At 46.6% G+C, this 24119-nt stretch overlaps 1 long non-coding RNA gene across 1 annotated transcript; it reads right to left on the bottom strand.

Annotated features, from left to right (window-relative positions):
• Window positions 1-53: 53 nt before the first annotated feature.
• On the bottom strand, window positions 54-18452 carry LOC137362526 (uncharacterized). The gene is made up of 3 exons (XR_010972512.1): window positions 18244-18452; window positions 5251-5374; window positions 54-1300 (listed from the first exon to the last, which is right to left on the bottom strand). It is a non-coding gene; the product is annotated as an uncharacterized lncRNA (long non-coding RNA).
• Between the last annotated feature and the right edge of the window lie 5667 nt (window positions 18453-24119).

Raw genomic sequence — 24119 nt, 5'->3', positions numbered from 1 at the left:
CCTCCAGACTCTGTTTACAATCTGCACTCCTTATCAATCTTTTAGTCATTCTTTACTGTTTTTCTACATTCTGTCCAACATTCTGTTCTGCCACCCACCTTTGTGCAATTATATGCTTTTACTTTAATTTTGATATGACCTTTAACATTTACAGTAAACCATGGATAGTGGGTCCTCCCCACTCCGAATCCTGTTCATACTGAGAATCCCAGGGTGGAGAGCTGGGATATCCTGTCTCAAAACACAGTCACAGAGACACAGCATCATTTACAGCACAGAACAAGGTCATTTGGCCCATCAATTCCATGTCAGCTCTCCAGGGAGCAATCCACTCAGTCCCACTGCCCCACATCAGCCCATAGCCCCGCAAGTTTATTTCCTTCAAGTGACCATCCAGTTTCCTTTGAAAGTCATTGATTATTTCCACTTCCACCACACACATTGGCAGCGAGTTCCAGGTCAGAACCACTTGCTGCAGAAGAAGTTCTTCCTCACATTCCTGCTGCAACTCTTCCTCAAAACCTTCAATCTGTGTTCCCTAGTTCTTGTACCATTAGTTCATGGGAACAGTTTTTCTTTGTCTAATTTATCAAAGTCTCTCAGAATCTTGTGCATTTCTATGAAATTTTCCCTCAATCTCCTTTGCTCCAAGGAGAATAACCCCAACTTCTCCAACCTACCCTTGTGAACTCTCTGCTGTGTCAGCAGGTGGGATAACTGAGTGAATCCCTTCCCACACACACAGCAGGTGAACGGCCCCTCCCCAGTGTGAACTTGCTGGTGTGTCAGCAGGTGGGATAACTGAGTGAATCCCTTCCCACGCACGGAGCCGGTGAACGGCCTCTCCCCAGTGTGACTGAGTTAATGAATATCCAGCTTTGATGGAGAACCGAATCCCTTCCCACAGTCCCCACATTTCCATGGTTTCTCCATGGCGAGGGTGTCCTTGTGTCTCTCCAGGTTGGATGATCAGTTGAAGCCTCATCCACACACAGAACACGTGTACGGATTCTCCCCGTTGTGAATGGTGTGATGTTTTCTCAGGCTGTGTAACTGGTTAAAGCTCTTTCCACAGTCAGTCACTGGAACACTCTCACTCGGGGGTGTGTGCGCGTCTCGGTGCTTTTCCAGTCACACTGATGTTTGAAATCTTTTCCCACAGACAGAACAGACAAACATTTCTCCTTCCACATTCAAAGGCCGATGATATTCAGGTCCTGATGAATCGAGTGTTTCTGTCAGATCTTGATGTGATGTTTGGTTTGAATTTCCCGTCAGTAAATCCTCCCCTTCTAATACCCTGTAAAAGGAGTTTACAAAAGTCAGCACTGTCAGTCCAGGATAGAAATTCAGAACAGACAGTTCTAGTTTCTATGAAACATTCTTTCCTCGCTTGTTTCCCCAAACATGTGATCCATTCAAACTAAAAGAAGCCAAAATAAGCAACAAATTGTAACAGAAGCAAAGGGAACCTTCCCAACTGAACCAGAACATTGCTCCCAGTGTCCACGAGACACTCTGTATCCTGAGGTGTCCACCGGTTGCAGAAGGCCACCCCGGCACGGACAAGACCAGGGAAGACAGGGCAGCAGGCAGTGTGACACCCCCACTCCCAACATGGTCCCTGTACATCCTGGACCTACACATTGCTTCTCAGCCTGAGCGAGAGGGAGAGAGAGAGATGGAGAAAGTGAGAACTGAATGTTTAAATATACAAGACAGATACAAACCTGGGTGGGTTTGGGGTGGATGAGGTGATGGTGAGGAGGGCATTGGGGGGACTGGGGGGTTTTGGAAGGGCAGGTCATCGAAAGGGCTGTGGGTGTGGGTGGTGTTTTAGCCAGGCCCAAGAGCAGGTCCAGGAAAAGATCCTCCAACCTTCCCACCCCACCTCCACACCGAGTGGCCAGAGATTAGGAGAATGGGGTTAAACTGTAACCAAGGCCATTGATAAGGTCCCACAAGGCAGACTGGTCATGAATGACAAGCCCATGGGATCCAACACAAAACAGCAAGTTAGAGCCAAAATTGACTCAGAGGCAGGAAGCAAAGAGTAATGGTTGATGAGTGTTTGTGAGACTGGAAGGCTGTTTTCAGTGAGGTTCTGCAGGGATCAGTACTGGCTTTTTGTTCTTTAGATCAATGGTTTGGACTTGAATGTAGGGGATTTGATTAAAAAGTTTGCAGATGAAACAAAAATTGACCATGTGGTTGATAATGAAGAAAGCTGTAAACTGCAGGAAGATATCAATGGACTGGTTCGGTGGGCAGAATAGTGACAAATGGAATTCAATCCGGAGAAGTGTGAGGTAATGCATTTGGAGACAGCTGGCAAGGCAAGGGAATACACAATAAATGGTAGGATATTGAGAAGTATAAAGGAACAGAGGGGCCTTGGAGTGCATGTTCATAGATCCCTGAACATGGCTGGGCAGGTAGATAAGGCGTAAGAGATACTTGCCTTTATTAACCAAGGCAGAGAATATATGAGCATGGAGGTTATGTTGGAAATGTATAAAACACTGGTTTGGACACAGCTGGAGGACTGTGTACAGTTCTGGTCACCGCACTGTCGGAAAGATGTGGCTATATTAGAGAAAATACAGAGGAGATTTACAAGGATGTTGGCTGGATTGGAGAATTTTCGTTCTGAGTAAATATTGGATAGGTGAGGGTTGTTTTCTTTGGAACAGAGGAGGCTGAGGGGAGACCGAATTGAAGTGTAGAAAATGATGATGGGTCTAAATCGAGTGGATAGGAAGGACCTATTCCCCTTGGCTGAGGGGTCCATAACCAGGGGCATAGATTCAGAGAAAGAGGTAGGAAATTTAAAAGGGATTTGAGGGGAAATGTTTTCAGACAGAGGGTGGTGCGGATCTGCAACTCAATGCCTGGGAGGGTGGTAGAGGCAGAAACCCTCACAACAATTAAAAAGTACTTGGATATGCACGTGAAGTGCCCTAAACTACAAGAGTATTATTACGACCGACCGCTCAAGTCAAAGCCCCCCAGTCAAAATATACAATTTTGATAGTGGTGGGAGAAACGCACTGTTGATTCAGTCCCGTCCCTCACAGATCGCCTGACATTTTAAACATTCCAAATTAAAGAAAGATCCAGCCAAATTGTACCATCTATTAACCCCCGAATAAGGCTAACCAAACCAGGTGTCTTTAGATCAACAAATTAACTGTTTAATTAGAAAAACTAAATTCTTAAACACTAACAAATAAATAGTTAAAACAGAAAAAATAGTGACTTTGCATATTTATGCTCCTGCCGAAGTGAAATCTTCCGATATGGAATAGTCCAATGTTGCTTGAAGTCCTCACAGCCGTGTGATGGGGGGAGAAAATAAAAGGTTCTTCAACAGTAGAACAGTCCACAGTCTAGTTCAGCAGTTGAATTGATGCTGCTCTTCTCCAGCGATAAATTTCAACAATTACAGTTCAGTAGTTACAGGAATTTGATATTTTTTTTTTTTAGAAATTAACCTGGCTTGACATCAGAATTCTGAGAGAATAATAAATAGGGTTTAAATAAACCAAGAGAGAGCTCTCTTTTCCTTCAGTATATGCTGGATGATAATCTGTGTCTGTCTCTCTTAACGGTGTCTCAAATGCTACTTTTTCAACTAGTTTCAAATGTCAATTGGAAACAATGCATCTCTCGATCTTCAGTCTCTGAGTGGCTGTATCCCGGGGCAACGAGAATACATTCTGACATCAGTCAGAACAAGGGGGCAGCAATATAATACAGACATTAACAGGTCAAATAGAGAACTTAGGAGGAATTTCTCTACTCAGAGAGTGGTCAGAATGTGGAACTCACTGCCATGTGGAGTGGTTGAAGGTGATAACAATGATGTGTTTAAGGGGAGGCTCAATACATTTATGAGGGAGAAGGGAATAGAGGGATATGAGGGCAGGGTGGGATGATGTAATTAGATTGGGAGGAGGCTCATGTGGATTATAAACAGCAGCACAGACTAGAGGGGCTGAACGGCCTGTTTCTGGGCTGTAATTCTGTGTACATTCAGCCTGGGTGGATTAATGCTCAGGTTCACTGGGCCCAGGGGTGGATTAATGAAAGTTCTGGCTCTATGTTTTAGACGATGCTGCCGAGTACTGCAGGTGATGGAGAAGAGTCTCTCTCTCTCTACCCTATCAGTTTCAATTAATATCTTGAAAACTTTGATCAAATCACCCCTTAATCTTCTGAATTCCAGGGACTACAACCCTCACAGTGAGGTGATTCATTCTGGCAGAAGGAATAGGGAGAGGCAACATACACTTAATGGTACAGTTCTAAAGAGTTTGCAGGGATAGAGGGACCTGAGGGTTCATGTGCAGAGATCACTGAAAGTGGAAGGATGTATTGAGGGAACAGTTGGCAAAGCAAATGGGATCTTGGGCCTCAGAAATAGAGGTATTGAACACAAAAGGAAGGAAGTTTTGCTGAACATTTAAAAAGCTCTGGTTAGGCCACAACCAGAGTATTGTATCCAGTTCTGGTCACCACACTTTAGGAAGGATGTGAAGGTCCTTGAGAGGGTGCAGAGATTTATCAGAATGGTTTCTGAGATGAGAGAATTTAACTACAAGGTTAGGTTAGAGGAGCTGGTGTTGTTCTCCTTGGAGCAAAGGAGATTGAGGGAAGATCTGATAGAGGTGTTGAAAATGATGACAGGTTTAGATAAGGCAGACCAAGAAAAGCTGTTCCCATTAGCTGATGATACAAGGATTAGTGGACACAGATTCTGGTTCTGAGATTCAGGAGGGATGTGAGGAAGCAGTTTTTTTACACAGTGAATGATAATGACCTGGAACTCACTGCCTACGAGGGTGGTGGAAGTGGAGACGATCAATGATTACAAAAGGAAATTAGATGGGCACTTGAGGCAAATAAACCTGCAGGACTACGGGGATAGAGTGGGTGAATGGGACTGACTGGATTGTTCTACAAAGAGCTGGGATGGAATCAAAAAGATCAATGTCCTCCTTCTGTGCTGTAATGACTCTATGATTCATTTGTGTAATCTCTCCTCGTAATTTAACCCTTGGAGTCCAGGTATCATTCAGGTAAATCTACACTGCACTCCCTCCAAGGCCATTATATCCTTCCGAAGGTGTGGTGCCCAGAACTGAACACAATACTCCAGGTGTGGTCTAACCAGGGCTTTGTGTATCTCAGTGCTTTTCCACTCTCACTGATAGCTGAAATCTTTTCCCACAGACAGAACAGACAAACCTTTCTCCTTCCACATTCAAAGGCCGATGATATTCAGGTCCTGATGTATCGAGTGACTCTGTCAGATCTTGATGTGATGTTTGGCTCGAGATTCCCCATCTGCATATCCCCTGCTTCTAAGCCCCTGTAAAAGGAGTTTACAAAAACCATCACTGTCAGTCCAGGATAGAAATTCACAACATTCTCTCCTCCTGCTTCCTGGCCCAGGATGACTGCACATGCACCCTGCTGTACATTGTCCTGAGGGAGGCCACACACCAGCCTGGATTCACGTCTGCGGCTGCAGAAACACCTGTGTACTCCCCTATCAAATCTCCTATCACTATTGCTCAGTCAGCTTCGTGACCCTCTGTGAAGCTGATCCAACTGTGCTGCCATGGCCTTGACTCTGGCTGCACTCCTGAGATGAACCATCACTTTCATCAGTATTCAGAACTGAATACTGGTTGGAGAGTGAGATGCACTCAGGGTTCTCCTGCATTCCCTGCCTGTTTCTTCTTGATTGTCAGTTGGCCACCCATTGCCTCTCTCCCTGCATACTCTTCAGCTGCAGGGTGACCATATCTATAAACGTGCTGTCCACAAATCTCTCACCTCATGGATGCACCGCAGTGACACCAGCTGCAGTTCATGCTCCGAAAACCGGAGCTCGAGCTGCTGCAACTTGTTTTATCTTCATCCATGTGATGTGAGTGTTGCTGGCTCGGCCAGTATTTATTGTCCATCCCAAACTGCCCTTGACAACTGAGAGGCTCGCTCGGCCATTTCAGAGGGCATTTAAGAGTCAGCCACATTGCTGTGGATCTGGAGTCACATGTAGGCCAGACCAGGTAAGGACAGCAGATTTCCCATCTCATGAACCAGATGGCTTTTTAATTGCAGATTTATTAATTGAATTTAAATGTCACCATCTGCCGTGGTGGGATTCGAACCCATGTTCCAGTGACATTACCCCGATGTCACCACCTCTCCCAATGATACTTCCTACACAAAAGGTTATCTGGAGTTGGCACATTACACAGGATGTGCACTCCAGAGGTCGGAGCAGCCCCACCATTGGCAGGAATTTGAAACTTTTAACCGCAAAGGCTTTTGTCATCAAAAAGGACTGTGTAATGTATCAGTGTGGTGTGAGATAGTCAAGTGTTGAATAAGTAAAGAAAATATCTTTGTAAATAGCTGACACCACAATTTACAATCAAAGTGCTATTTAGATAATTGTGGATTTCTTTTAGTTTAGTTATTAGAACAAAAGACTGAAAATGTGAAATCTAGTGTAATTTATTAGTGTGGTCTGGGGATTCATATCTCATATTTTTCATATTGACAATCTGTGAGGTCGTAACAACTGGAAAGTGGGATGAACAGATACAATGGGCGGAATGGCCTCCTCCTGTGCTGTAAATAGAGTCATAGAGTTAGACAGCACAGAAACAGGCCCTTCGGCCCATCGTGTCCGTGCCGGTCATCAAGCACCTAACTATTCTAATCCCATTTTCCAGCACTTGGCCCATAGTCTTGTCTGCTATGGTGTTTCAAGTGCTCATCTAAATACTTGTTAAATGTTTTGAGGGTTCCTGCCTCTACCACCTCTTCAGGCAGTGCTTTTCAGATTCCAACCACCCTCTGGGTGAAATTCTTCTTTCCACAAATCCCCTCTAAACCTCCTGCCCCTTACCTTAAATCAATGTCTCCTGGTTATTGACACCTCCAAGAAGGGAAAAAGTTTCTTCCTATCTAACCTATCAATGCCCCTCATAAATTTGAATACCTCAATCATGTCCCCCTTCAGCCTTCTCTGCTCTAATGAAAACAACCCCAGCCTTTTCAGTCTCTCGTCATACCTGAAATGCTCCAAACCAGGCAACATCCTGGTGAATCTCCACTGCACCCCCTCCAGTGCAATCACATCCTTCCTACAGTGTGGTGCCTAGAACTGTACACAGTACTCCAGCTGTGGCCTAACTAGCGTTTTATACAGCTCCACCATAACCTCCCTGCTCTTATATTCCATGCCTCAGCTGATAAAGGCAAGTGTCCCATATGCCTTCCTAAACACCTGATCTACCTGTGCTGCTGCCTTCAGTGATCTATGGACAAGTACACCAAGGCCCCTCTGACCCTTTGTACTTCCTGGGGTCCTACCATCCATTGCATGTTCCCTTGCCTTGTTAGTCCTCCCAAAATGCATCACCTCACATTTCTCAGGATTAAGTTCCATTTGCCACTGCTCTGCCCATCTTACCAGCCCATCTATATCGTCCTGCAATCTAAGGCTTTCCTCCTCACTATTTACGACACCACCAATTTTCGTGTCATCTGCGAATTTACTTACAATGCCTCCTATATTCACATCTAAATCATTAATGTACACTACAAACAGCAAGGGTCCCAGTACCGATCCCTGCGGTACACCACTGGTCTCAGGTTTCCACTCGCAAAAACAACCCTCGACCATCACCCTCTGCCTCCTGCCACTAAGCCAATTTTGGATCCAATTTGCCGAATTGCCCTGGGTCCTATGGGCTCTGACCTTCTTAACCACTCTCCCATGTGGGACCTTATCAAAAGCCTTACTGAAGTCCACGTAGACTACATCAACTGCTTTACCCTCATCTACACACCTGGTCACTGCCTTGAAAAATTCAATCAAGTTAGTTCGACACGATGTCCCCCTGACAAAGCCATGTTGACTATCCCTGATTAATCCCTGCCTCTCCAAGTGGAGATTAATCCTGTCCCTCAGTACGTTTTCCAATATTTTCCCAACCACTGATGTTAGACTCACTGGCCTGTAAGTACCTGGTTTATCCCTGCTACCCTTCTTGATAATGGCACCACATTCGTAGTCCTCCAGTCCTCTGGTACCTCTCCTGTGACCAGAGAGGATCTGAAAATTTATGTCAGAGCCCTTGCTATCTCCTCCCTTGCCTCACATAACAGCCTGGGATACATCTCATCTGGGACTGGGGATTTATCCACTTTTAAGCCCGCTACAACAGCTAATATTTCCTCACTTTCAATGCTAATATGTTCAAGTGTGTCACAATCCCCCTCCCTGATCTCTACACCTACATCATCCTTCTCCACAGTGAACACAGATGCAAAGTAATCATTTAAAACCTCACCTCTGTCCTCCGGCTCCACACACAGATTGGCACTTTGGTCCCTAATGGGCTCCACTCTTTCACTGGACATCCTCTTGCCCTTAATATACTTCGAAAATGCCTTAGCGTTTTCCTTGATCTTGCCCGCCAGTGTTTTTTCATGCCTACTCTTTGCTCTCCTAATTACTGTTTTTTGTACCCCCGCTACACTTTTTATACTCCTCCAGTACCTCTGCTGTTTTCAGCACGTTGAATCTGCCAGAAGCCTCCTTTTATTTTCCTGATCCAATCCTCTATATCCCTTGACATCCAGGGTTCCCTGGACTTGTTGGTCCTACCCTTCACCTTTACGGGTACATGTTGCCTCTGAACCCTCACTATTTCCTCTTTGAAAGACTCGCACTGGTCTGATGTAGACTTTCCTGCAAGTAGCTGCTCCCAGTCCACTTTGGCCAGATCCTGTTTTATCATATTGAAATCGGCCTTCCCCCAATTCAGTACTTTTATTTCCAGCCCGCCTTTGTCTTTTTCTTACAGAGTTATGATCACCATCCCCGAAATGCTCCCCCACTGACACTTCTACCACTTGTCCAGCATCATTCCCAAGGATTAGGTCCAGTACTGCGCCTTTTCTTGTTGGACTTTCTAGGTACTGGCTCAAAAAAGTCTCCTGTATATATTTTAAGAATTCCGCCCCCTTGAAGTTTTTTACAGGAAGACCATCCCAGTTGATATCAGGTAAGTTGAAATCCTCTACTATTATTACTCCATTATTTTTACACCTCTCTGAGATTTGCCTACATATCTGCTCCTCTATCTCTCCCTGACTGTTTGGAGGCCTGCAGTACACACCCAGCCAAGTGATTGCCCCCTTTTTGTTTTTAAGTTTGACTCATCTGGCCTCATGTGAAGAACCTTCTCAGATATCATCCCTCCTTACAGCAGTAATTGACTCCTTAATCAACAGTGCAATGCGACCTCCTCTTTTATCCCTTCTCTTGTCACACCTGAAGATTCTATAGCCTGCAATATTGAGCTGCCAGTCCTGCCCTTCCCTCAACCATGTCTCTGTGATAGCAACAATATCATAATCCCACGTGCTAATCAAAGCCCTCAATTCATCTGTCTTGCATTAAAATAAATGCAATCCAGCCTTGCATTTGTCACTTGTGCCTTCACAGGTCTATATTTGCTCTGCCTAACAGACTGACTCAGTTTCTCTTCTATATTTGACTGAGCATCACCCACTCCTATACCTCCACTCTGTATCCCATTCCTCTGCCAAATGTGTGTAAACTGCCCCCAACAGCACTCGTAAACCTCCCAGCAAGGATGTTCGTCCAACTTATACGGGTCCCACCTTTGCCAGAAACAGACCCAGTGATCCAGGAAGCTAAAGCCCTCCCTCCTGCACCATCTCTTCAGCCACGCATTCATCTGCTCTATCCTCCTATTCCTATACTCACTAGCATGTGGCACTGGAGTAATCCAGAGATTACAACCTTTGAGGTCCTGCTTTTTAATCTGCGACCGAGCTCCCTAAATTCTTGTTTCAGGTCTTCATCCTCTTTTTACCTCCGTTTTTGGTACCAATGTGTTCCACAACCTCTGACTATTCGCCCTCCTTCAGAATGTCCTGCAGCCACTCCGTGACTAACTTGACCCTCGCACCAGGGAGGCAACATACCATCCTGAAGTCATGTTTGTGGCAACAGAAATGCCTATCTGTTTCCCTTACGATAGAATCCATTATCATTATAGTTCTTCCAGTCCTTTTCCTCCCCTGCTGTGCAGCAGAGCCATGCGTGGTACCACAAACTTGGCTGTTGCTGCTTTCCGCTGGGAGGTCATTCCCCCCAACAGTATCCAAAGTGGTCTATCTGTTTGAGAGGGGGATGGCCACAGGGGACTCCTGCACTACATGCCTGCGCCTAATACTCCATCTGGTGGTCACCCATCTCATTTCTGCCTGTGCAGCCATTACCTGCAGTGTGACCACCTCTCTAAACGTGCTATACACAACGTCCTCAGCATCGCGGATGCTCCACAGTGAATCCACCTGCAGCTCCAGCTCCATAATGCGGGTAGTCAGTAGCTGCAGCTGGATCCACTTCCTGCACACATGGTCGTCAGGGACACTGGAAGCATCTCTGATTTCCCACGTAGCGCAGGAGGAGCACATCACGGGGCTGAGCTCTCCTGCCATGACTTACCTTTAGATTAATTAGTTTAATGCCAGGGTTGGGGCCGACCATGACTCATGGCCCTCCTGCCTTGGGCGCTATGGCGTTGGAAGGATGAATGAGAACGGGCAGAGACTGCTTGAGTTGTGTACCTATCATAACCTCTGCATCACCAACTCGTTCTTTCACACTAAACCCTGTCACCAGGTTTCATGGAGGCACCCAAGATCACGTCGTTGGCACCAGCTAGACCTCATCGTCACAAGGCGAGCCGCCTTAAACAGTGTTCAAATCACACGCAGCTTCCACAGTGCGGACTGCGACACCGACCACTCCCTGGTGTGCAGCAAGGTTAGACTCAGACCAAAGAAGTTGCATCATTCCAAGCAGAAGGGCCACCCGCGCATCAACACGAGCAGAATTTCTCACCCACAGCTGTTACAAAAATTTCTAAATTCACTTGTAACAGCCCTTCAAAACACTCCCACAGGGGATGCTGAGACCAAGTGGGCCCACATCAGAGACGCCATCTATGAGTCAGCTTTGACCACCTACGGCAAAAGTGCGAAGAGAAATGCAGACTGGTTTCAATCTCATAATGAAGAGCTGGAACCTGTCATAGCCGCTAAGCGCATTGCACTTTTGAACTACAAGAAAGCCCCCAGCGATTTAACATCCGCAGCACTTAAAGCAGCCAGATGTACTGCACAAAGAACAGCTAGGCGTTGCGCAAACGACTACTGGCAACACCTATGCAGTCATATTCAGCTGGCCTCAGACACCGGAAACATCAGAGGAATGTATGATGGCATGAAGAGAGCTCTTGGGCCAACCATCAAGAAGATCACCCCCCTCAAATCTAAATCGGGGGACATAATCACTGACCAACGCAAACAGATGGACCGCTGGGTTGAGCACTACCTAGAACTGTACTCCAGGGAGAATGCTGTCACTGAGACTGCCCTCAATGCAGCCCAGCCTCTACCAGTCATGGATGAGCTGGATATACAGCCAACCAAATCGGAACTCAGTGATGCCATTGATTCCCTAGCCAGCGGAAAAGCCCCTGGGAAGGACAGCATTACCCCTGAAATAATCAAGAGTGCTAAGCCTGCTATACTCTCAGCACTACATGAACTGCTATGCCTGTGCTGGGACGAGGGAGCAGTACCCCAGGACATGCGCGATGCCAACATCATCACCCTCTATAAAAACAAAGGTGACCGCGGTGACTGCAACAACTACCGTGGAATCTCCCTGCTCAGCATAGTGGGGAAAGTCTTTGCTCGAGTCGCTCTGAACAGGCTCCAGAAGCTGGCCGAGCGCGTCTACCCTGAGGCACAGTGTGGCTTTCGTGCAGAGAGATCGACTATTGACATGCTGTTCTCCCTTCGTCAGATACAGGAGAAATGCCGTGAACAACAGATGCCCCTCTACATTGCTTTCATTGATCTCACCAAAGCCTTTGACCTCGTCAGCAGACGTGGTCTCTTCAGACTACTAGAAAAGATCGGATGTCCACCAAAGCTACTAAGTATCATCACCTCATTCCATGATAATATGAAAGGCACAATTCAACATGGTGGCTCCTCATCAGAGCCCTTTCCTATCCTGAGTGGTGTGAAACAGGGCTGTGTTCTCGCACCCACACTTTTTGGGATTTTCTTCTCCCTGCTGCTTTCACATGCGTTCAAATCCTCTGAAGAAGGAATTTTCCTCCACACAAGATCAGGGGGCAGGTTGTTCAACCTTGCCCGTCTAAGAGCGAAGTCCAAAGTACGGAAAGTCCTCATCAGAGAACTCCTCTTTGCTGACGATGCTGCTTTAACATCTCACACTGAAGAATGTCTGCAGAGTCTCATCAACAGGTTTGCGTCTGCCTGCAATGAATTTGGCCTAACCATCAGCCTCAAGAAAACGAACATCATGGGGCAGGATGTCAGAAATGCTCCATCCATCAATATTGGCGACCACGCTCTGGAAGTGGTTCAAGAGTTCACCTACCTAGGCTCAACTATCACCAGTAACCTGTCTCTAGATGCAGAAATCAACAAGCGCATGGGTAAGGCTTCCACTGCTATGTTCAGACTGGCCAAGAGAGTGTGGGAAAATGGCGCACTGACACGGAACACAAAAGTCCGAGTGTATCAGGCCTGTGTCCTCAGTACCTTGCTCTACGGCAGCGAGGCCTGGACAACGTATGCCAGCCAAGAGCGACGTCTCAATTCATTCCATCTTCGCTGCCTTCGGAGAATACTTGGCATCAGGTGGCAGGACTATATCTCCAACACAGAAGTCCTTGAAGCGGCCAACACCCCCAGCTTATACACACTACTGAGTCAGCGGCGCTTGAGATGGCTTGGCCATGTGAGCCGCATGGAAGATGGCAGGATCCCCAAAGACACATTGTACAGCGAGCTCGCCACTGGTATCAGACCCACCGGCCGTCCATGTCTCCGTTATAAAGACGTCTGCAAACGCGACATGAAATCGTGTGACATTGATCACAAGTCGTGGGAGTCAGTTGCCAGCATTCGCCAGAGCTGGCGGGCAGCCATAAAGACAGGGCTAAATTGTGGCGAGTCGAAGAGACTTAGTAGTTGGCAGGAAAAAAGACAGAGGCGCAAGGGGAGAGCCAACTGTGCAACAGCCCCAACAAAAAAATTTCTCTGCAGCACCTGTGGAAGAGCCTGTCACTCCAGAATTGGCCTGTATAGCCACTCCAGGCGCTGCTTGACAAACCACTGACCACCTCCAGGCGCGTATCCATTGTCTCTCGAGATAAGGAGGCCCAAAGAAGAATTAGTTACTCCCTTTAAAAAATATTAATTACACGAGAGGCTTGTTCTACTCCAAACACTACCCACGACAATCTAAATTACTCGAATTGAAAAAAAACACACTCTTAGTACTCACTTTATCACTCGAGGTCTTTTTTCAAACAAAAAACAACTCTCCCCTTATTTTTTAAAGCTAATTAAATTGACTAACAGTTGTTACTTACCCAACCAATCACAAACAAAGAATTGTGATATAGTTCCAAGTCAGGATAGTGAGTGACTTGGAGGGGAACTTGCAGGTGGTGATGTCCCAATGTGTCTGTTGTCTTTGTCCTTCGAAGAGGAACAGGTCACGTGTTTGGAACAAAGCACAAAGAGAACAAAGAACGGTTCAGCACAGGAACAGGCCATTCGGCCCTCCAAGCCTGCGCCGATTTTGATGCCTGTCGAAACTAACAACTTCTGCACTTCCGGGGCCCAGATCCCTCTATTTCCTTCCTATTCATGTCTTTGTCAAGATGTCTCTTAAACGTTGCTATCATATCTGCTTCCACCACCTCCCCTGGCAGCAAGTTCCAGGCACTCACCACCCTCTGTGTAAAAAACTTGCCTCGCACATCCCCTCTAAACTTTGCCCCTTGCACCTTAAACCTATGTTCCCTCGTAACTGACTCTTCCACCCTGAGAAAAAGCTTCTGACTATCCACTCTGTCCATGCCGTTCATAACGTTGTCAACCTCCATCATGTCGCACCTCCACCTCCGTCATTCCAGTGAAAACAATTCCAGTTTTTCCAACCTCTCCTCATAGCTAATGCCCTCCAGACCAGGCAACATCCTGGTAAACCTCCTCTGTACCCTCTCCAAAGCCTCCACGTCCTTCAGGTAGTGTGGCGACCAGAATTGCACGCAATATTCTAAGTGTGGCCAAACTAAGGTTCTGTACAGCTGCAGCATGACTTGCCAATTTTTATACTCTGTGCCCCGACCGATGAAGACATGCATGCCGAAAGCCTTCTTGACTGCCTTATCCACCTGCGTTGCCACTTTCAGTGACCTGTGGACCTGTACGCCCAGATCTCTCTGCCTGTCAATACTCCTGAGGGTTCTGCCATTTACTGTATACCTCCCACCTGCATTAGACCTTCCAAAATGCATTACCTCACATTTGTCCGGATTAAACACCATCTGCCATTTCTCCGTCCAAGTCTCCAACCGATCTATATCCTGCTGTATCCTCTGATAATCCTCATCATTATCCGCAACTCCACCAACCTTTGTGTCGTCCGCAAACTTACTAATCAGACCAGCTACATTTTCCTCCAAATCATTTATATATCCTGCAAACAGCAAAGATCCCAGCACTGATCCCTGCGGAACACCACTAGTCACATCCCTCCATTCAGAAAAACACCCATCCACTGTGACCCTCTTTCTTCTGTGACCGAGCCAGTTCTTTATCCATCTTGCCAGCTCACCCCTGATCCCGTGTGACTTCATCTTTTGCACCAGTCTGCCATGCGGGACCTTGTCAAAGGCTTTACTAAAGTCCATATAGACAACATCCACCGCCCTTCCCTCATCAATCATCTTCATCACTTCCTCAAAAAACTCAATCACATTAGTAAGACACGACCTCCCCTTCACAAAACCATGCTGTCTCTCGCTAATAAGCTCATTTGTCTCCAAATGGGAGTAAATCCTGTCCCGAAGAATCCTCTCTAATAGCTTCTCTTCCACTTACGTAAGGCTCACCGGCCTAAAATTTCCTGGATTATCCTTGCCACCCTTCTTAAACAAAGGAACAATATTGGCTATTCTCCAGTCCTCTGGGACCTCACCTGTAGCCAATGAGGATGCAGAGATTTCTGTCAAGGCCCCGGCATTTTCTTCCCTTGCCTCCCTAAGTATTCTAGGGTAGATCCCATCAGGCCCTGGGGACTTATCTACCTTAATGCTTTGCAAGACACCTCCTCCTTTTTGATAATGAGTTGACTGAGACTATCTGCACTCCCTTCCCTAGGCTCATCATCCACCAAGTCCTTCTCCTTGGTGAATACTGATGCAAAGTACTCATTTAGCACCTCGCCCATTTCCTCTGGCTCCACGCATAGATTCCCATCTCTGTCCTTGAGTGGGCCAACCCTTTCCCTGGTTACCCTCTTGCTCTTTAAATATGTATAAAAAGCCTTGGGATTTTCCTTAATCCTGTTTGCCAATGACTTTTCATGACCCATTTTAGCCCTCCTAACTCCTTGCTTAAGTTCCTTTCTACTGTCTTTATATTCCTCAAGTGCTTCATCTGTTCCTAGCCTTCCAGCCCTTACAAATGCTTCCTTTTTCTTTTTGACTGGGCTCACAATATCCCATGTTATCCAAGCTTCCCGGAACTTGCCAAACTTGTCTTTCTTCCTCACAAGAACATGCTGGTCCTGGATTCTAATCAGCTGACGTTTGAAAGACTCCCACATGTCAGATGTTGATTTACCCTCAAACAGCCGCCCCCAAACTAAATTCGTCAGTTCCTGCCTAACATTGTTATAATTAGCCTTCCCCCAATTTAGCACCTTTACCCGAGGACTACTCTTATCCTTATCCATAAGTACCTTAAAACTTATGGAATTCTGGTCACTGCTCCCGAAATGCTCCCCCACTGAAACTTCGACCACCTGGCTCGACTCATTCCCCAATGCCAGGTCCAGAATGGCCCCATCCCTAGTTGGACTATCTACATACTGTTTCAAGAAGCCCTCCTGGATGCTCCTCACAAATTCTGCCCCATCCAAGCCCCGAGCACTAAGTGAGTCCCAGTCAATATTGGAGAAGTTAAAATCACCCACCACGACAACCCTGTTACCTTTAGATCTTTCCAAAATCTGTCTACATATCTGCTCCTCTACCTCCCGCTGGCTGTTGGGAGGCCTGTAGTAAACCCCCATCATGACTGCACCCTTCCTATTCCTAAGCTCCACCCATATTGCCTTGCTGCATGACCTCTCTGAGGTGTCCTCCTGCAGTACAGCTGTGATATTCTCCTTAACCAGTAATGCAACTCCCCCACCCCTTTTACATCCCCCTCTATCCCACCTGAAGCTTCTAAAGCCTGGAACATTTAGCTGCCAATCCTGCCCTTCCTTCAACCAAGTCTCTGTAATAGCAACATCATATTTCCAAGTACTAATCCAAGCTCTAAGTTCATCTGCCTTACCTGTTATACTTCTCGCATTGAAACAAATGCACTTCAGACCACCAGTCCCGCTGTGCTCAGCAACATCTCCCTGCCTGCTCTTCCGCTTTGTCCTACTGGCCTTATTTACTGTGTCCTCCTCATTTACTTCACTAGCTGTCCTACTGCTCTGGTTCCCACCCCCCTGCCACACTAGTTTAAACCCTCGCGAATGACACTAGCAAACCTTGCAGCCAGGATATTAGTGCCCTTCCAGTTTAGATGCAACCCGTCCTTCTTGTACAGGTCCCATCTGTCCCTGAAGAGAGCCCAATGGTCCAGATATCTGAAACCCTCCCTTCTACACCAGCTGCTCAGCCATGTGTTTAGCTGCACTATCTTCCTATTTCTAGCCTCACTGGCACGTGGCACAGGGAGTAATCCAGAGATTACAACCCTAGAGGTCCTGTTTTTTTTAAACTTACTCCCTAACTCCCTAAACTCCCCATGTAGGACCTCATCACTCTTCCTGCCAATGTCATTGGTACCGATGTGTCCCACAACCTCTAGCTGTTCACCCTCCCCCTTCAGAATGCCCACTGTCCATTCAGAGACATCCTTGACCCTGGCACCAGGGAGGCAACATACCTTCCTGGAGTCTCTTTCATGTCCACAGAAGCGCCTATCTGTGCCCCTGACTAAAGAGTCCCCGATAACTATTGCTCTTCTGCGCTTTGTCCCTCCTTGCTGAACAGTGCCAACAGTGGTGCCACTGCTCTGGCTGCTGCTGTTTTCTCCTGATAGGCCACCCCCCCAACAGAATCCAAAACGGTATACTTGTTAGAGAGGGGGATAGCCACAGGGGATTCCTGCACTGACTGCCTGCCCCTTCTAGCGGTCACCCATCTATCTGCCTGCACTTTGGGTGTAACCACTTCTCTAAAACTCCCCTCCATGACGCTTTCCGTCACCTTGAAAATTTCCCGTGATATCACTCTAAGTCCTTTTTTTCCCTCTTTCGAGTCTCAGCGCACGCCAAGAGACACAGGGAGCCTGTCGCCGCTCTGGATCAGCTTCCTCACAGGTCCGCTAGTCACCGCTCTGCTCCCAGGTAAGTAAGGGCCTCGAGCCCCGCTCTTTATTTATAGCCTGCCATGTTTTATGTTTTCTATTTTCTATTGCACAGGATGTGCACTGCAGAGGTTGGAGCAGCCCTGCAATTGCTCTGGCTATTAGGTAATAAACTTGCTACTACTTGCGGCGCAGTGGTTCGCACCACAGCCTCACAGCTCCAGCGATTCTGGGTACTGCCTGTGCGGAGTTTGCAAGTTCTCCCTGTGACCGCGTGGGTTTCTGCTGGGTGCTCCGGTTTCCTCCCACAGCCAAAGATTTGCAGGTTGATAGGTAAATTGGCCATTGTAAATTGCCCCCAGTGTAGGTAGATAGTAGGGGAATTGAGGGGATGTGGTAGGAATATGGCATTAATGCAGGATTAATATAAATGGCTGGTTGATGGTCAGCACAGACTCGGTGGGCCGAAGGGCCTGTTTCAGTGCTATATCTCTAAATAAATAAATAATAAACCTCAATACTTAAAAATAAAAGACGACTCACCGGCTACTCACTTCCCTTCTATTGGTGTCAGTTAAATCTCAGGAAGCTGCCCCTTATTCTGATGAAAACTGGAATGTTTAATTTCCAGCTCCTTGGACAAACTTCCGAACTTTGGAGAAAGGGAAACAAAGTTACAAAACTTACCAGCCAATCAACTCACAGACTTCCTGACTCGGTGGAAACGGGAGAAGAAACTGGGAAGTGGCAGCTCGGATAGAGAAGTCGCTGCACCATCACTTTAATGCGGCCCCTCTGACCTCCCCGGGGCTCTCGCCGCACGTTCGCCGAACCCGGCGACTGTGATTCGGGGCCTAAGAGCCGCTGAAAATCGGTGTTCCCGAGGCTGCGCTCAACTTCCGGAAGCCGGACTGCGCATGCTCGGCTCAGACAAGCGGACTCCGTGGGGCGGAGCCTTCTGACGCGTGCGTGTTGCGGTTCTTGGGGAGGAGATGGGCCGTATTTCTGCTCGCGGGGCATTCTGGGCAGTATCGGCTGCCATTTCCCAGTCGGAGAATGGACGGGTCGTTCATGTTTCATACGCAGAAAAATAAAATGGTATAAAACAGCGAACATATATTAACGACGCGTTTGCTGGCAACGTAACCAAATAGGGGCTGCATCACTGGTACATGCGCAAATGCAGCCTCATCGACTGAAACGTGACTGTGCCTCAGGCAGCTGCCAGGAGAAAAGATGGCGCTGCTGAATTTGACACAAAACACGAATTAAATCCAAACCGCCTCAATGGTCGCATTCAGGTCCCTGCTCCCTCCCGAGATCACCGCATTCAGTTTCATGCTCAATCACAGCTTATCTTCCCCGCTCCCTCCGATGCCCTTTGACTCGTCATTTTCAATGACTCTCCGCTTTCCCACTCCCTTCCAGCGCTTACATTGGGAAGTTCAATGGCGGGGCTTCAACCCAACATTATCGGCGTTAACAAAAAATGTTCACGGTTCACGGCATTGGAATCCAGGCATGCGCAGTGCCGAACTGCTTTTCGCGGAAGCGCAATGCCAAGCAGTGTGAGTGATGGCGGCGGACAAGGTCCTTGTGAGTTGTCTCACACACGACACCCCCTTTTCCTCCGAGGATGTTTCACTGGAGTTGTGTGACATCGTGTTTCGAAACTCTGTCTGCTCGAGCTGGAGGACATTATAGAGATAGTGAGGCGTGAGGGTATGGAGAGATTTGAAAGCAAGGATGAGGATTTTAAAATTGAGGTGCTATTTAACTGGGAGCCTGTGTAGGCAGTGAGCACAGTTGTGATGGGTGAACAGGACTTCGTTCGAGTGAGGACACAGGCAGCAGAGTTTTGGATGATCTAAAGTTTATGGAGGGTAGAATGTGTGATGCTGGCCAGGAATGTGTTAGAATAGTCAATTTGAGAGGTAACAAATGCATGGATGTAAGTTTCAGAGGCAGATGAGCTGAGACAGTGGTGAAGTCTGGCGATGTTACTGAGGTGGAAATAGGCAGTCTGAGTGATGGTGCTGATATGCAGTTGGAAGCTCATCTTGGGATCAGATATGATACTAAGGTTATGAATGGTCTGGTTTAGCCTGAGACAGTTGCCAGGGAGAAGGATAAAGTTGGTGCCCAGGGAGTGAAGTTCGTGGCAAGAAGTGAAGACTTCCCAATCTTAAATTGGAGGAAATTTCTGTTCATCCAATACTGGATGTCAGACAGTCAGGATGGTGTGTGACTTGGAGGGGAACTTTGAGGTGATGGTGTTCACATACACCTGCTACCCTGGTCCTTCGAGATGATGGTAGTTGAGGGTTTGGCAGGTTCTGTTCAAAGTTCTGGTCCAATTGTCCAGACATAAAATCACCCTCCTCTCGTCCCTCCCTCTCTTTTTTTCCTCTCCCTCCTTCCTCCTATAGAGGGCAGAGTCTTGTGTAGGTCCAGACTAGTTGGCAGGTTCCCTTCCCTGAAGGACATTAGTGAATCAGTTGGGGTTGTCCATCAATCCAGCAGCTTTCATGGTCACTTTTTCCTATTGCCAGTCCCATGAATTGCCAGATTCATTCAGCTCCATTTCACAACCTGTCTTTGTGGCTTCTCTCACAGACATTTTTTCCATTTTCAAGCAATTTCACAGGGTTTTAGAAGAGGAGGATTTGCAGTTGTGAAATGCAAAGCAAACATTTTATCGGGTTCTGTAGGAGTTGCCCAATTTATCGTAACCCAAATATCACTGCATTTTGAACATAGAAGGAAAAAGCACTGATCACAGTGGGGAGAAACTGTACACGTGTTGTGTGTGTGGAAGAGGTTTCAGCCGATCATCGGGCCGGTCGAAACACAAGTGCAGTCACACTGGGAAGAAACCATGTAAATATGGGAACTGTGGAAAGGATTGAATTATCCATTTGAGCTGGAAACCCATCCATGCAGTCACACTCTGGAGAGGCTGTTCACCTGCTCTGAGTGTGGGAAGGGATTCACTCAGTCATCCAACCTGCTGAAACCCCAGTGAGTTCATACTGGGGAGCGACCATTTAAATGTCCAGATTGTGGGAATTGCTATAAATGTTCTGCAAATCTGATGTCCCATCAACGTGTTCACACTGAGGAGAGACCGTTCAGGTGTTCTTATTGCAGGGCTGGGTTCAAGCAATCATCTGAACTCACTGTCCACCAGCGCAGTCACACTGCAGAGAGACCGTTCATCTGCTCTGTGTGTGGGAAAGGATTCATTACTTCATCCCACCTGCTCAGACACCAGCGAGTTCACAATGGGGAGAGGCCATTCACCTGTTCAGAACACAGTAGGGGATTCACTACTTCATTCCATCTTCTGACACACCAACGAGCTCTCACTCGAGAGAGGGCATTCTCCTGCTCTGAGCGTAGGAAGGGATTCACTCAGTCATCCAACCAGCTGACACACCAGCGAGTTCACACTGGGGAGAGGCCGTTCACCTGCTCAGAGTGGAAGAGATTCACTACTTCATCCAACCTGCTGACACACCAGCGAGTTCACAAGTAACTCAGGCCTGAGAAATGTCCATGAAACAGCAGATTTCCAACATTGGGATTTTGGAAATCCACCAATAGGTTCTCCCTTTCCGGCCGTGACCGGCTTTGACAAAAATTAAAGCAATCAGTTCTGATGTTCTTTTTTTAAAGTTGACCAAATACAAAACTGCTCGGTGGTCTTTTTACCTGTTTTTAAGTTGTGTTTATTGTTTATCGTCGGTGGAAAGGAACTTGAAGCAGGATAGTAAGTGGGTGGATCTGCACACTCCTCCACAACTTCTGTGTGTTAGTGTTCTGTAAATTTCCAAAAAGGAGGTGTGTTTATACACAGACCAATTCCCAATGTTTGTTTTTGCCTTCATGGGATATCTTAGCAGAGACCACCGGAGAACTGACACAGCTCATTTGACATGGCTTAAAATTAATGGTGCAGGATCAGTACCTGGCAACTCGTGCACATACAAAGTAATTTCTGAAAACCCTGCACAAACTGGTTACTGAATGTGAATATCCTGCAGTGAGCATGAGTTGTATCAACTTCATATGTCCAGTGCATTGCAGCAACTGAAGTGATCTGGAATTTCCACTTATCGGTTTGCTCAGGTGTATGGCTGAATTCCATTCATTGTTCATCTCCACTTTCACTGTCTACTGCCCCAGTCACACTGGAAACCTTGAGTCACTGTGAAGCCTGTTTTTGCACCTTAGTGATGCAAAGCAAGGAGTATAACTCTGGCCATCTTTTTTCAATGTGTGGTTTGACATTGTTTAAGATTATCTGGAAAAGCTGTCGTGCACCTGGTTTTGCTATCTGCTTCATTCAGGTGATCAACGCAGCACAAAGTAAGAAAAATGACCCCACTTATCGTCAAGTTTCTGGATTGTCAACGTCTGTTAAATGTTTGGTTTTTATTAATTTATATACCTACTCATTTTTGCACATCACTTACCAAGGTGCCAGAATGTGCAATCTAGTATGCTTCTAAATGTTGCTTTCCAGTGAAGTTGACACATCTTCACAGAACACCTTTTACATGAAAAATCTATAACTAGGCAGAAGCAGGACATTGAGAACATGAAGCTCTGTAAAACCAATTATCAGCTGTCAGGTAAGTCTCATGAAATCGTATTCTGAGTACAGTACAATTTTATTCATTACATATGCAAAATTGTACAAAATTACCATGACACAACTAGTTTGCTTCATTAAAAGTGCTATAATTACATGATTCCTTGTCAGAAAAAAATTCTGACTTTTTGTCTTCAGCCACTAATTTTCAGACCTTTTGATCTTTGGCCACTCACCCTTGCATTTGTTACTTGTTTTTGTGAAATACTCTCCCTATTGTTGCTCAACTGCTGGATAAATCTGATTGCATTTATAAGTGTTTTTTAAATTAATTTTTGGAGTTTGGGCGTCGCTGGCTAGGCCAGCATTTATTGCCCATACCTAATTGCCCTTAAGAAGGTGGTGGTTAGCTGCCTTCTTGAACCACTGCAGTCCATGTGAGGTAGGTTACACCCACAGTGCTGTTAGGAAGGAAGTTCCAGGATTTTGACCCAGCGACAGTGAAGGAATGGCGATATAGTTCCAAGTTCCATTAGGCAAGATTTAGGATGTGTAGGATGGGGAAGGAAACTGCAGGGGATGGGCACAAACGAAATGTGGAGCTTATTCAAGGAGCAGCTAATGCGTGTCCTTGATAAGTATGTACCTGTCAGGCAGGGCGGAAGTTGTCGAGCGAGGGAGCCGTGGTTTACTCAAGAAGTTGAAGCGCTTGTCAAGAGGAAGAGGGCGGCTTATGTTAGGATGAGACGTGAAGGCTCAGTTAGGGCGCTTGAGAGTTACAAGCTAGCCAGGAAGGATCTAAAGGGAGGGCTAAGAAGAGCAAGGAGAGGACACGAGAAGTCATTGGCGGATAGGATCAAAGAAAACCCTAAGGCTTTCTATAGGTATATCAGGAATAAACGAATGATAAGAGTTAGAACAGGGCCAATCAAGGATAGTAGTGGAAAGTTGTGTGCGGAATCAGAGGAGATAGGGGAAGCGTTAAATGAATATTTTTCGTCAGTATTTACAGAAGAGAAAGAAAATGTTGTCGAGGAGAATACTGAGATACAGACTACTAGGCTAGATGGGATTGAGGTTCACAAGGAGGAGGTGTTAGCAATTTTGGAAAGAGTGAAAATAGATAAGTCCCCTGGGCCAGATGGGATTTATCCTAGGATTCTCTGGGAAGCCAGGGAGCAGATTGCAGAGCCGTTGTTGTTGATCTTTAAGTCGTCATTGTCGACAGGAGTAGTGCCGGAGGACTGGAGGATAGCAAATGTTGTCCCCTTGTTCAAGAAGGGGAGTAGAGACAGCCCTGGTAATTATAGACCTGTGAGCCTTACTTCGGTTGTGGGTAAAATGTTGGAAAAGGTTATAAGAGACAGGATTTATAATCATCTTGAAAAGAATAAGTTCATTTGCGATAGTCAGCACGGTTTTGTGAAAGGTAGGTCGTGCCTCACAAACCTTATTGAGTTTTTCGAGAAGGTGACCAAACAGGTGGATGAGGGTAAAGCCGTGGATGTGGTGTATATGGATTTCAGTAAGGCGTTTGATAAGGTTCCCCACGGTAGGCTATTGCAGAAAATACGGAAGTATGGGGTTGAAGGTGATTTAGAGCTTTGGATCAGAAATTGGCTAGCTGAAAGAAGACAGAGGGTGGTGGTTGATGGCAAATGTTCATCCTGGAGTTTAGTTACTAGTGGTGTACCGCAAGGTTCTGTTTTGGGGCCACTGCTGTTTGTCATTTTTATAAACGACCTGGATGAGGGTGTAGAAGGGTGGGTTAGTAAATTTGCGGATGACACGAAGGTCGGTGGAGTTGTGGATAGTGTCGAAGGGTGTTGTAGGGTACAGAGGGACATAGATAGGCTGCAGAGCTGGGCTGAGAGATGGCAAATGGAGTTTAATGCGGAGAAGTGTGAGGTGATTCACTTTGGAAGGAGTAACAGCAATGCAGAGTACTGGGCTAATGGGAAGATTC

The sequence above is a fragment of the Heterodontus francisci genome, unplaced genomic scaffold (genome assembly GCF_036365525.1).
Source record: "Heterodontus francisci isolate sHetFra1 unplaced genomic scaffold, sHetFra1.hap1 HAP1_SCAFFOLD_1237, whole genome shotgun sequence".
Taxonomy (NCBI): domain Eukaryota; kingdom Metazoa; phylum Chordata; class Chondrichthyes; order Heterodontiformes; family Heterodontidae; genus Heterodontus; species Heterodontus francisci.
Note: the sequence above shows the minus strand (reverse complement) of the source record. Positions and strands in the feature narration are given on the sequence as shown.